General features: G+C 40.7%; 1 pseudogene; it reads right to left on the minus strand.

Annotated features, from left to right (window-relative positions):
- Nucleotides 1–615: 615 nt before the first annotated feature.
- On the minus strand, nucleotides 616–1,127 carry LOC139016815 (baculoviral IAP repeat-containing protein 5-like; annotated as a pseudogene).
- Nucleotides 1,128–15,286: the final 14,159 nt, after the last annotated feature.

Below are 15,286 nucleotides of genomic sequence, written 5' to 3' on the forward strand. Positions count from 1 at the left end.
AAATGTGTGACCTTGCCATATGCCCAATGGAGGGGAGGAGTCTTCAACCACCTCAAAGCCAGAGGCCAGCTTTACTCCAGACGTCAGGCCTCCTGTCCCTCCCAGCCACTCGGGCCTGTCACGCGAGGGGCTCTCCCTGCAGCCCGGGGCTCAATGCCCCCGGGGGTCCCTCTGCAGCCTTGAAGATGACAACATGACAAACCAGGTGAGGAGACCCCTGAAGGCACACAGCACAGTCAGAGGTCTGAAGGGTAAAAGGATGGTGGCAGGACTTGCCAACGTGAGATACCACACAGAGTATTGGGAACACAAAAAAACGCACATTGTGAGTTTAGATTATGCAAATAAAACTTAAAGTGGCATCCTCAATTCTCTATTTGTCCAGCAACACGAAGCCAGTCAACACGAAGCCCAGACACGGCGCTGTGGAAGGGCTCTGCCCACGTGACCAAACCTCTGCCCTTCCCTCCCTGGCCAGTCCAAGATCAATGAAGCAAACACGACCAAAGGAAAAAAGAATCAGCCACTGTACTCAGCACCATCAGCTGCAAAGACAGAAGTAGCCAGGGCATCACTTGCAAGAGAAAGCCAAGCTGTAGTTTAAATATTCTCATTTCACAGTGTCGACGTTCCTAGCCCCCACGGAGAGGCTGGTGACACTGAGGACTGGGCTGCTGCAATGACCATTCCACGCCGGGGCCGGGGAGTGTGGCGGGAGGCCGACTCGGTGGCTGCCCGCTGCTCAAAGGCACAGCGGACTCTCTCTGCAGTTTCTTCAGATCCTTCCTGCTTACTGTTGGTGTCCTTGGCACTTTTGTTTTTGACTCTTTCTTTGTCCAATTTCAAAAATTCATCAAGAGTTAATTCTTCAAACTGCTTCCCAACAGAAAGGAGAGCACAGATGTGAACGCTTTGTATGCTTTTGGGTCTCCACCTGGCTCCCAGCCATCCAGCTCCTGGAAGCAGAAGAAACGCTGGGCCACGCCGGGCTCGTTCTCAGTGGACAGTGGATGAAGCTGCAGGGGGTGCAGGCACAGCCCCCCCAGAAGGGCCAGTTCTTGAATGGTAGGGACGCGGTGGTCCTTGAGGTAGAGCTGCCAGGCCACATGCAACCCCGGGGCACCCATTCCACCACCGCCAGGAGCAGAGCCCTGATTCACATCCTGCCACCTGTGTTGTTTTCTTTTTCAGAAAGAGGAACCTGCGCCCTCCTGGTTTGGCTCAGTGGGCAGAGTGTCAGCCTGCAGACTGTAAGGGTCCCGGGTTTGATTTTAGGCAAGAGCACATGCCTGGGTTGCGATCAATCATTCTTTCTCATCAATGATGTTTCTATCTCTCTCTCCCTCTCCCTTCCTCTCTGAAATCAATAAAAATATTTTTTTTAATAATAATGATTTTTTTTTAAAAAAAGAGGAAACTGAGCTTTTGAGAGGTTAAGTAATTTGTTCAAAACCTCACAGTTAATAAATGGGGAGGGTTTTTATTCTAATACCAATTTTTTTCCACTAGACCAGAATGGTTATTTATCGACCACAGAAGTATTTGGACAGAAAGTTGTGTTAAAAAATTGAAGTGAACTGCTTTTAGAAAAGACACGCAATCACATTTATGGTGTAAACCCATCTTTATTGACTTAGTGTGACCTCATCACACGTTGATGACACGTGCATTTGGCTCAGAGCCCTCACAGGACCCTGATGGAGTTAGAGAAAGGCGAAGCTTTTCATGCTGCGGAGGCTCATGTCAGTACCATTTCCTTGTTAAAAGTTCAATATTCAGCTATACACTTTTGAAAATTACATTTATATTACACAATATCGGCACAGTAATAGAATAAAAGAAAACTGGAACCAAATAGTACTAAAAGGCAAAAGGCTATGATAAAGTTGGCATTCTAATTAGTAAGAAAGGTTGGGTACTCAATAAATGGTGTTATAACAACTGGCTGGACATTGAAGGGGAAATGAAATTAGATTTGTTTACAATATACAAAAAGTAAATTCTAAAAGACATAAAGTACCAACAGAAAATATTAAAAGGTATGTTAATTTGCTGGTGAGGAAAGTGCAAGCAAGTCGTAAAAGTCAGAGCCATTTAAAAAAAGACTAAAATATTTGACTAGAGAAAATTCAGATCTTCCATTTGTTGGGAGGTATCACAAACCTATAACAAACTCTGGTGAACAGAGAATGCTTGTAAAACTGATAAAATCAAAATAAGCTATATGACCATACCAAGGTCAGTCTCCTGGTTTTGACAGTGTACTATAGTTATGCAATGTGTTACCACTAGCGGAGGCTGGTTGAAGAGTGTGAGGTATCTTCCTATGCATTTGTGTGTGTGTGTGGGGGGGGGGGGGGGGGGGGGGGGAGTGCGCACGAGCACGCTCGCTCACCAACCTTCTCTGTATCTCTATGTGATGGTAAATTTTATGTGTCGATTTGATTGGGATATGGGATGCCCAAATTAAACATTTTTCCTAGGTGTGTCTATGAGGATGCATTTGAAGCAGTGGACTCAAAATGTAGATTGTGAGTGGGAATCTTCCAATCCATCCAGAGCCTGTTGGTTCTGTTTCTCTAGATGACCCTAATACACTATAAATATTTCAAAATTAAAAGTTAAATAAAATAGATATGATGTATACTGAACAACGTGTTTTTTTAAATTGTGTTTAGTTGTGGGAAGTGATAAACATGGGTATCTGTAGAGAAAAAAAGCAAATACATTTAACACTTCCATGAAGCAGTATTGTTGGGAAAAGCCCAGGCTCTGAAGCCAGCAAAAACTATGCCAGAGCTCTGGCAGATCATGGCCTGTTTCTTAACCTCTATAGGCCTCAGTTTCTCATCTGTAAAATGGACCTCATAATAGTTACTGCATTGGGGCTATTGTGAGATTTAAATTTTCTATAAACATATGGACTAATTACATATCATTATGACATATTTTAAGTAAACTTAGTGATAAAAGCTGTGTTAAGCAATTGCATGGGTTAAGAGGGACAAAAAAGACCTGGAGTAATTGACCCAGCTCAGTCACTTGCCCAGCCTGAACTAACCACAGTGAGGGGTTAGGATATTCTACTTGTCTGTGCCCAAGTCATGTGCGGGTATCATGTGCCCAACCAGATGAAGGGGGAGGGTGCTAAACACACCTAAAAAAGTGTTCAAGAGAGACCGAGATGGCGGCATAGGTTAACGCTGGAGTTTGCTGCCTCGAACAACCACTTCAAAAATACAACTAAAAGACGGAACAGACATCATCCAGAATCACAGGAAGGCTGGCTGAGTGGAAGTTCTACAACTAGGAGGAACCGAGAATCAGAGGAGGTGCAGTGCTGAAGTAAAATACTAAGGTGTGGAGTGCGCGCAGCGCAGGCTGGTGGCTGAGGGCACGGTTGTCTGTTTCAATCCGGAGGGAGCCTCAGACTCTGAGCTCCAGATCCCGGCGAGTCTCTAGGGACCCAGACTCAAACGGGAGAAGCGGGACTGTCTGGCTTCGGTCCCTCCGAGGTTTGCAGCGGTTGCTGGGACAGAGAGGCAGAGCCCCTGGGGACGGACTGAAAGCAGCCATAACTGCTCCCTCCTCCGCCTTGTTAATCCTGTGGGACCAGCCCCGCCCAAGCCCTGCACAGAGCCATTTGCCAGATAGCCTCAGGCAAAGGCTAGATTAGCACCTCCCTAGAGGACAGAAGTTCTCCCACTGCAAACACAGCTGATTCTCACAGCCAGTCAGCCTGGAGGTCAAGTAGTAATTACCTACAACAATCAAGGCTTGACTACAACAAGACTGCTCACAGGGACCACAAGGGGGTGCACCAAGAGTGTCTACCTCAGGTAATTGGGACACTTAACACAGAAAGCCACTCTATTGACACAGCGAAGCATAAAAAAATGCCAAGACAAAGAAACAGGCCACAAAGGACAGAACCGGAGGAAAGCAGGCTACTGGATATAGAATTCAAAACCATACTTTTGAGGTCTCTCAAGAGGCTTCTAGAGTCTGTCGATAAACTTGATGAGATGTACAGGAAATCTAATGAGACCCTTGATGGTGTGATAAAGGACCAACTAGAAAGTAAGCATACACTGACTGAAATAAAGAATATTATACAGACTCCCAACAGCAGACCAGAGGAGCGCAAGAATCAAGTCAAAGATTTGAAATGCGAGGAAGCAAAAAACACCTAACCGGAAAAGCAAAATGAAAAAAGAATCCGAAAGTGTGAAGATAGTGTAAGGAGCCTCTGGGACAGCTACAAGCGTACCAACATCAGAATTATAGGGGTGCCAGAAGATGAGAGAGAACAAGATATTGAAAACCTATTTGAAGAAATAATGGCAGAAAACTTCCCCTACTTGGTGAAAGAAATAGATTTACAAGTCCAGGAAGCATAGAGAACCCCAAACAAAAGGAATCCAAAGAGGACCACACCAAGACACATCATCATTAAAATGCCAAGAGCAAAAGACAAAGAGAGAATCTTAAAAGCAGCAAGAGAAAGAAACTCAGTTACCTACAAGGGAATACCCATACGACTGTCAGCTGATTTCTCAACAGAAACTTTCAGGCCAGAAGGGAGTGGCAAGAAATATTCAAAGTGATGAATACCAAGAACCTACAACCAAGATTACTTTATCCAGCAAAGCTATCATTCAGAATTGAAGGTCAGATAAAGAGCTTCACAGATAAGGAAAAGCTAACGGAGTTCATCACCACCAAACCAGTATTATATGAAATGCTGAAAGGTATCCTTTAAGAAGAGGAAGAAGAAAAAGGTAAAGATACAAATTATGAACAACAAATACGCATCTATCAACAAGTGAATCTAAGAATCAAGTGAATAAATAATCTGATGAACAGAATGAACTGGTGATTATAATAGAATCAAGGACATAGGAAGGGAATGGAGTGACTATTCTTGGGGGGGTAAGGGGTGTGGGAGATGCGGGAAGAGACTGGACAAAAATCATGCACCTATGGATGAGGACAGTGGGTGGGGAGTGAGGGCGGAGGGTGGGGTGGGAACTGGGAGGAGGGGAGTTATGGGGGGAAAAAAGAGGAACAAATGTAATAATCTGAACAATAAAGATTTAATTATTAAAAAAATTAAAAAATAAAATAAAATAAATAAAATAAAATTTTAAAAAAGTGTTCAACTTTCCTAAAAAATTTCTACTTATGGGGTATTTAAAATATGCCAGGTGTTATAATTATAATTACTCTAATTATACTTATATATACTTATATAAATAATTATATAAATATAATAGTAAATACAGGGTGTCCCCAAAACGTGTATACACATTTTAACAGCTGATAGCGCAATTGATGTTACTTTTTTAGCCAGGCTAAGCTTTGAACAAAGAAAACTTATCCTAAAATGCCACTGGAAGTTTGAAAATGCAGTTGAAGTACAGACACGGCCTTTATAATTATTCAAAGAGTATATAGATTTTTGGGGCGACACAGGATACATCCTGTGTTCCCCCAAAAATGTATACTAGTACACACTTTAAGAGCTGATAACTCAATTTTCACTCCTTTTCAGGTTTAACTGATTAGCAATCATAGGTGAAGCCAGACTAAGCTTTGAACAAAGAAAAGTTATTCACTAGATTTTTTCCTTTTTAATAGATAATTAATACAATATTTTGCTAATAGGAATTTTTCTTTGTTTTTTTTAAAACATATTTTATTGATGTTTTACAGAGAGGAAGGGAGAGGGATAGAGAGTTAGAAACATCGATGTTACATCCATTAGCTGCCTCCTACACACCCCCTACTGGCGATGTGCCTGCAACCAAAGTACATGCCCTTGACCAGAATGGAACCTGGGACCCTTCAGTCCACAGGCCTATACTCTGTCCACTGAGCCAAACCAGCTAGGGCTGTTTGTTTGTTTTTAAATTTGTCTTTATTGTTGAAAGTATTAAAAATGTCCCCTTTGTTTTTTTCCATTGACCCTCTCCACCCCACACCTGCCCTTCCCAGGCCTTAACTACTCTATTGTCTGTGTCCATGGGCTATGCATATATGCATATGTTACCCAGTTAATCTAGACTTTTTTATAGGGATACATAAAACATAAAGTTTACCATACAAAACCGGCAACACTTCACGAATTGAAGGCACATAGATACCAAACAAAATGATTCTTGATGTTTGTGATTCCATTGCTTCACCACTATCAGCAATGTCTGGACCAGAACGGCAATCAGTTTGAAGATAGGCATTGGCAAAAAAAATTATTCATTTCTCTAGATTATTTAAAAATTTTTAAATATATTTTTATTGATTTGAGAGAGGAAGGGAAAGACAGACAGAGAGAGAGAGAAATCAATGATGAGAGGGAACCATTGATGGGCTGCCTCCTACAAGCCCTTTGCTGGGGATGGAGCCTGTAACCGAGGCATGTGCCCCGAACTGGAATCTAATTGTGACCTCCTGGTTCATAGGTTGACTGAGCCACGCCAGCCAGGCTAGATTCTTTTAAATTTTGAAAATGAATTTTATGTTAATAAGCACTGACTTTATAATCATTCAAATTGTGAATACATTTTTGGGACACCCTCTATGTACTATATTAAATTAAATTAAATTAAATTAAATTAAATTAAATTAAATTAAATAATAAGTAGTCAATACTTACTATTTAGTTATAATGATGTCAGTTATAATTAAAATCATATTCATTCATATCTTACCTAATAATAGACAAACATGTAAATTGACCATACCTTCGCTATGTTAACCAGCCAATCAGGAGAGTATGCAAATTAACCTAACAAAGATGGCAGTTAATTTGCATACGTAGGCTCCAAGCGGTGGAGCGAAGCCTGACAGCCCCAGAGCCGGGTCTGGTGGAGCAGTGGAAGCCTCATGGCTTCGAGGCCAGAGGAGCAGCGAAAGCCTCACGGCCACGGGGCCAGCTCAGGCTGGAGCCCGGCCAGCGCAAAGGCCTGGGTGCCGGGTGCCAGAGGAAAACCCGTGGCCAACAGCCAGGGGAAAGGAAGGCCTATTGCATGAATCTCTTCGTGCAACAGGCCTCTAGTTTAAATATATTGTCCATATTGCAATACCTCACAATTTGGATTTTTGTCATAGCTCTAAACCTGGTACAAGTATAAAATATGTTATGAGAGTTATTTCAACCTCATTTTTGTACTAGAAAATAATTTATGAAATCTTGCATAGGAAACCATTGGAGCTTTAATTTTCTTCACTCTATTTCTCAGCATGCTGGAAAGTATATTATGCTATTGGTTATTTAGTTTTGGAATTTTGTTCACGCTGTTCTCAGGAAGTATTATCAAGGAGCGCAGATGGAAATCAGAATTGTGAATATTTTTTATCCAAATCTTACTGCTAACTCTATCTCTGATGGCTGGTCCTATTAAAGGCTAAAGTGAGTCATTATAATATGACCTTTAAATTGCACAATCTCTTTATTTAAAAAGCATTATTTACTCAAATGGCAGCTGAGAACCCAGAGCCCAGGGCTACTTACAGCATTTTCTAATACAGGCGATTTTCTGTCCTAAAGACAAAATGTGAATGGACCAATGAATGAGGTATGACTGAAACAGAAAATTTAATAAAGGATAAAGACAGAATTAAATGTCACAGACCAGTCTCATTATCATCAAGACATCAGGGGAGGGGAGAGAAAAGGGGTCATAATATATGGTGACGGAAGATTTGACTTTGGGTGGTGGGCACACAGTGCAATGTAAAAATCTTATAACATAGAAACCCACACCTGAAACCTATATGTTCATGTTTACCAATGTCACCCCAATAAATTTAATTTAAAAAAAAGACATCAGATTTTCTGGAAGCATTGCTTTCACAATTAAGCTGATTGGATGAAGATGATAACGATTAAGTGAAAGTGGACCTAAGAAAAATTTAGGAAGTTTAAAATTCTTCTATTAAGTCAACCAGTTCATCAGTCCAATCCGTTTTAAAATTAAAATTTTAGCCATGGCCAGTGCTGTTTGTTCAGTGGTCAGAGCATTGGCCTGCACACCAAAGGGTTCAGGCCAACGCTCAGACCCAGTCGGGACACATGCAGCAGGCAACCAATCAGTGTGTCTCTCTCACATTGATGTTTCTCTCTCTCCCCCTCTCTTCCACTCTCTCTAAAAATCAACAGAAAAAATATCTTCAGTTGAGGATTAACACACACACACACACACACCAAAAACAAAAACAAAAAAACTACTAACATTTTTTAAAAATTATAGTTAGAAATTCTATTTTATTTAAAACTTCATATGGTAATTTTAAAAAATTAAGAAGATGTGAAGTCAAGTAACAGTCAAACAATACATTCTAGGTACTGTGAGACAGAATTTTAAAAGCTCCTGTCAGGAACACCAGGATGCTCTAACTAAAATGATGAATTTCATGAGGTGTCAAAAAGGACAATTTACCTTGAGAACTGTGGCTTGCAAAAGATATTCAAGGAGCAGCTCTCTTCCAATGAAAGAGAGAAGTTGCAATGGTGTAGTTCCAATATTAATTATCCTAGCATTCTGGCATTTGAGATTTGCTGAATCTGATTTGTGACAATTGTTAAAACACAAAATAAAATTTGATTTGCCTAAACTGACCAGCATGTTGTGGTTTTATTAAGGATCCCAACCTGGCCTATTGGATTTCACATGGCTCTTATAGTTAAGTTGCCTTAACTGTTATGGTTAAGTCTCAAACATTATTATAAATATTATATTCTAATAGTTGATATATAAGTACATATATTTTATTATCCTATCTAATAACGAGGGAATATGCTAATTGACCCTCACCAATACCATGATTAGTTTAGGTTGGGCAAGTGACTAAGTTTGGTCAATTACTCTAGATCTTTTTGTCCCCTTTAACGGATACAGTTGCTTAACACAGCTTTAATTATTGAGTTTACTTAAAGTATGCCTTAACAATATGTAATTAGGCCATATGTTTTTGGAAAATTCTAGTAAATAATAATGAAGTGATATCGCATTTTGCATTTTATTTTACTTTTTTATTTATGAAATTTGTTAGGGTGACATTGGTCAACCTGATTTATAAGTTTCAAGTGTGGGTTTCTGTGTTACAAGATCTGTATATTGCATCATGTACCCACCACTCAAAGTCAAATCTTCTCCTGTCACCATTAATTAGGAACCACTGTCCCTCGGGCAATCACCACACTGCTCTTTGTGTTCGATTTTCAGTTTTTATGTCCCATATATGAGTGAAATCATATGGTTCTTAGCTTTTTCTGGTGGATTTATTTCACTTAGCATAATGTTCTCGAGGCCCATCTATGTTGTTGCAAAAGGCACTATTTCTTCCTTTCTTAGCTGAGTAGTACTCCATTGTGTATATGTACCACATCTTCTTTACCCAGTCCTCTAGCACAGGACACTTTGGTTGTTTCCATGTCTTGGCCATCATGAATAATGCTGCAATAAACATAGGGGTGCATATATATTTGCTAATACATGATTTCAAGTTTTTCCAGTATATACAAGTATATACCCAGGAGTGGGATTGCTGGGTCATATGGTAGCTCTATTCTTAATTATTTGAGGATTTGCCAGACTGCTTTCCACAAGGTTGTATCAGTCTACTAGTATATTCCCACCAGCAGTAAATGAGTGTTCCCTTTTTTCCATAACCTCTCCAACACTTGTTATTGCTTATCTTGTTGATAATGGCCACTCTAACATGTAAGGTGGTATCACATTGTAGCTTTGATCTGTATTTCCCTAATTGCCAGTGAGATTGAATATCTTTTCATGTATCTATTGGTTGTCCGTATGTCTTCTTGGAAGAGGTGTATTTTCAGGTTATGTTTTCTTGATGTAATGTTCTCTTTATCATTATAAATTGTCCATCGTTGTCTCTTGTTGTCTTTGTTATCTTGAAATCTATTTTGTCAGGTGTACTAGTAAGTATGGCTACACCTGGGAATCAGTCACAGAGGGAGACAGCGATTCTATTGCAACAGCTCTTGGTTTACAGATGATATGCTCCTGGACTTCAGGGGCAACCAACGGGGAGTGAGTTTGGGGAGTAAGCAGCAGCAGGGCTCTGTGGTTCCATTTTTTTGACTGAAAAACCACCACTCAGCCCAATAGTGGGGAGCTGCATGGTAGCACCTCGTGCTCTGTCAGTCATCTGCTGACTCAGACACTATTTATTCTCTTGCTGCATGCAGCTCACCCTGCTAGGCTGCCCCCTGCAGCTCTCTGTTCCTCCTGCCCAGCCAAGAGAAGTGCCTGCTATCCCTGGCTTTCCCCCACTCTCCCGGCTTTCAGAGCCATGAGGTCCTGGCTGCCTCAGACAGTCTGGGCTTTCCTCCTTTCTCATTTCCCGGTATATTCCCGGATGCTCACCTTTAGGTGTTTCAGTGTGCGAGCCTCTCAGGCATGCGTCTGTTGAGCAGGGATTTCTTTGTTGAATTATAGATGGTTAACTTGTGAAACGTCAGGGGGAGAGGAAAAACTGCACCCTATGCCACCATTCCTCTGACATCACTCTCCACATTTTACATTTTAAAGAGGGAAAGAATGGGAAAGCTAGTCCAGGATTAAGTGGCCATTAGTTTGTAATGGAACTAATGGTTACATAAGCCCATATATTTCCTTTTGTTGTGTTCTGTAAGCTGCTTTGACTAAGAGTCCTGGTGAGTATTAAGAAATAGCAGGTACAGTCCATGTCCAGTGACATTGTCCTGTGTGCTCTGGGAGCAGTGTGCTCAATGACCAAGGCAGCTTAACAGAAGAGCTGGGTGAGGTCACACTGAGGCCAGATTTGGATCCTTAATAAAACCATAACATGCTGGTCAGTTTGGGCAAATCAGATTTTACTTGGGGTTTTAACAATTTTCACAAATCAGATTCAACAAGTTTCAAACATGATTATAAATATATATATATATAACATTATATATTATAATACAAATATAAATAATGTAAGATATAAGATATAATAATTAATATAATAAATATATAATTATTTACATATATTTATATAAATGCTATAATTTTCATCAGTATAGTTAGTAAGCATTGTACCTATAGTATTGCTTCTCATCCTTACGTCACCCCCAAGAATTAGGTGTTATTCTTTTTGTTTTGTTTTGTTTTGTGTTTTGTTAATCCTCACCCGAGGACATTTTTTCCATTGTTTTCTAGAGAGAGTGGAAGGGAAGGAGGGAGGGGGAGAGAGAGAGAAACATCAATGTGTCAATTGATTGCCTTCCACACAGGCACCGACTGGGACTGAAGATTGACCTGCAACCCAGGTTCATGCCCTTGACCAGGAACAAACCCATGACCCTTTGGTGTGTGGGCCCTACACTCTAACCACTGAGCAACAGTGGCCAGGGGGATTATTCTTATACCTAATTGACATGACACTGAGAATTCGAGTGGTTAAGTAGCTTCCTAAAATCTCACTGCCAGTGAATCTCAGCAGTCAAAGTCCCTCTTCCCTGTTAACACCCTGCTGCTGGCAGCAAAGTCACAGCCCCCTTTATCTTCTGTTGTTCCCTTATGTAGTAAACATCTGCGGTCCCCACGGTCTTCAAATATCTGTCCTTCACTTTTTCCTATGAAATACTGTTGAGTCCGAGCTCCTCTGCTAGGGACTGGACCTCCTTGGATGCCGGGAATTGGAAAAAGACACGAGCAGCTGCAGGTATATGGGATATGCTTTATTGCAGACAAAGCAGCCAATCACGGGCTGGTCAGTGGCACCTTTTCTGCTAACGCCAATAAAAGAGGCTTCGTGCCATCTGTGACACGAAGTGACATCTGTGTTACATGACCATAGGTGGGTTATATAAGGGTGCACCTGCGCAGTAGGTAGAGTGATACTGCTGAGTCATTGCCTTCGTGCACGCATATGGCAAATGGACTTTAACATCCGGTGTACTTTGGTCAGGGTCCCCAGAAATATTCAAATAATTTTGACAGTCGACCTATTGGTTCGGGGTATCATGGAGAGGAGGGGTATAATTTACACGAATATGGAAACAAAGACACTAAGATATCTAGTGAAGATCGAATTCTTCTGTCCTTCAAGCAGAGACCAACACGAAGCCGAGGGCTCACAAAGGGTGGAGGGCAAGCTGCAGAGGACCCTCCCATCTGCAAGTCCTAGGTAGGGGTGGAACAGTCCACAGCAAGATGGCAGATTGGTGTTTGCTGAGGGCCATTAGTAAACACAGGGTCTAATTACGTCAGCTGAAACTCAGAGTGAGGGCAAAGCCATGCCCTGAAGGCGGAACCCAATCAAGAGATTAGAAGTCACTCAGTCTGACTCTCCCGTCCAGTGTTAAGGGGATGGATCTCATGATGTGGAGCTCAAGGCCCACCCAGATGTGATGTAACTTCCTGTAATTCCAGTATATAATAAACTGCTTCCAGGGCTGGCGCTCTCTCTGTGTCTGTCCCTCCATCAGAGGGCAGATGCTGCACCCAGGCCCAGCTTTCTCTATTTCTGTCTCAGTCTTGTGTTTTATTCATTTTCCTCAGCCCTCGTAGCGTTCTATTCAAGGTTTCATGAACCCCCACGTTCTCTCTTTCGGCGCTGGTCGCGGGAAGAGAGAAACCCCCAATTGGTGTTCACTTTCTGATGTAATTATTTGCCAAGCACATCCATTCTGGAGCTAAGGTGAATATGTACATACACGCAGGTTTGCACTAATGTCGGTACTATTGCTCATAGTCTGCAAGGCATATCAGCTTTAGTCTTCTCTTTAAGTTATCTGAGCTCCCCAATCTCATCACAGCCACTGAAAATGGAGTCAGGTACTGATAACAGCTGGCATTTTGTGAATCAAAGAAGAGAAGCTGAGAGCATCATAAACAGCACAAGGAAAAGATAAACGCCACCAGATGTTTGTTTTTCTAAGTCTTTGATCAGAACACTGATAAAAATAGTCTCTAAAATGACTTGAAGAAATTATACTAAATTCTTACTGAAATTTTCCTTGGTTTCCTTTACTAACCGTTTCTAAATTGGTATTCCAGAAATAGTAGTATATTTATTTTATTAAGAGCTTATATAGAAGTATAAATATTATCCAAGGTATAGATGTTTAGTAAGGTGATAAATGACTTCCCCCAGAAGTGCGTGCAAATTAAATTAACATTGAGAGGGAGGTTCTTTATCAAAAGAATCCCACACAATCTAGGCTTTCTTCCCTGCTGAGAGCGCTAATTTATATTTTCTTAGCTAGAAAACTATGAGAAGGTCTCTTGTAAGACGCGGTTTTCTATTTATTAATTTCTTTAACTGATTCTAAGACTACTTTAAAAACAACTGTGCATTATGGTTACAGTACGTTCAAGCTGTTTAATGTAATGTCAGACAATATGTGTCACAGTAGAAAGAGAATCCCTTTCTAATGTTAGGCATTGCCTCCCTAGGTAAGGCATCAAAGAACAAACAGTAGCAAGTATTTATTGCAGCCTCAGAGGCCCAGTGACTGGAGAGAATTCTTTGGTCAGCAACAGATACAGAGGATTACTATTATTTTTGCAAAGATTTTATTCAGAAAGCATTTTGGGTGAACACATTAAAGAAAAAATATTTAATATTAACAATGGCTGTTTATGACTTTTCTCTTGATTCACATGAGCTCAACAACTCAGGACAAAAGTAACAGCACTTCTCTGCTATCAAATGTAACTTATATTATAGCTAGTAAGTAAAGACACTCACATTAAATGACATCGATGTTTCCATGCCCACAACTCCAATTTGTAAACTGCTTTTCTTCTAAAAATTAATTTGTAGCTTTAACTATTGTTAGGGTAGGGTAGAACAGCTATACGACTAGTTGTGTTATCTTGGACAAAAACTTCATTTCTCTGAGTTTAATTCTTCATGTGAAAAATAGAGCTAATTTCTAACTTACAGGGTTATTTTGATGATTTAATAAGATAGGGAATGTAAAATATTTAGTACACTTTCTGGCAAACAATAGATGTTAAATGGAATGTACCTGACAAAGGCCAATTTGAGCCATTTAAAAAATTGAAATTTTAAATGTGTTAATATCAAGCTCTGGAATCAAGAATATGCAGGTTATTTTTTCAAGTAAGCTTCTTACTGAAGTATCAATACATAGCAAAGTACATAGTAATAAGTGTATTGCTCAATAAGTGTTTAAAATATAAATAGACCCAAGTAGCCAAATTGAGAAATATGACATTACCAGCATTTCAAAAGCCCATTCTTCTGTTTTCTCTGTCACTACCCCATTCTGAAAGGTTTTCAATATTTTCACGTCTAACACCATAGACTCATTTTCCCCACTCTTTAACTTTCTATATGTGAAATATACAGTATGTATTCTTTGTCTGCCTTCTTGCACTTCAAAATTATGTCTTGTGCCGAAACCGGTTTGGCTCAGTGGATAGAGCGTCGGCCTGCGGACTCAAGGGTCCCAGGTTCGATTCCGGTCAAGGGCATGTACCTGGGTTGCCGGCACATCCCCAGTAGGAGATGTGCAGGAGGCAATTAATTGATGTTTCTCTCTCATCGATGTTTCTAACTCTCTATCTCTCTCCCTTCCTCTCTGTAAAAATTCAATAAAATATATTTAAAAAAAAAATTATGTCTTGAGATTAATCTCTGTTATGTATCACAGTATCTCATTTTTTAATGCACCATTGTATAAATATATCACAATTTATTTTTCATTTTACTTTTGATGGGTTTTTGGCACTTTACTGGATAATCCTATCTAATAATAGACAAACATGGTAATTGACCATACCTTCGCTATGCCTCCCATTGGCTAATCAGCACGATATGCAAATTAACTGCCAACAAAGATGGCAGCTAATTTGCATACTGCAGGCAGGGCGGGACAACATGAGCCGCCAGCACAAGCTGCCATCCAGGCCCCCGTGTGCGACCCCAGAAGCCGCCTGCCTGCCGCCCGAGACCGGATCCAGTCCCAGGCCGCTGGGCGGTCCCCAGAAGCCCCAGAAGCCACCTGATGTGTTAGTAACTCTATCAGTAAGCACTCTGAAAGTCAGTGGCATAAGTGCACCAATTAAAAGACAGATAATGAGGTGAATCAAAAACAAAAACCACTTTAAATATAAAGACACATATAGATTAAAAGTAAATGAATTAAGCTGCAGCCTGTTTTGCTCAGTGGATAGAGCATTAGCCCGTGGACTGAAGGGTCCCAGGTTCGATTCCAGTCAAGGGCATGTACCTCAGTTGCTGGCTTGATCCCCAGTCCCTATCAGAGCATGTGCAG

The sequence above is a fragment of the Myotis yumanensis genome, unplaced genomic scaffold (assembly GCF_028538775.1).
Source record: "Myotis yumanensis isolate MYYU_CA2020_CCGP unplaced genomic scaffold, mMyoYum1.0.hap1 SCAF_9, whole genome shotgun sequence".
Classification (NCBI taxonomy): domain Eukaryota; kingdom Metazoa; phylum Chordata; class Mammalia; order Chiroptera; family Vespertilionidae; genus Myotis; species Myotis yumanensis.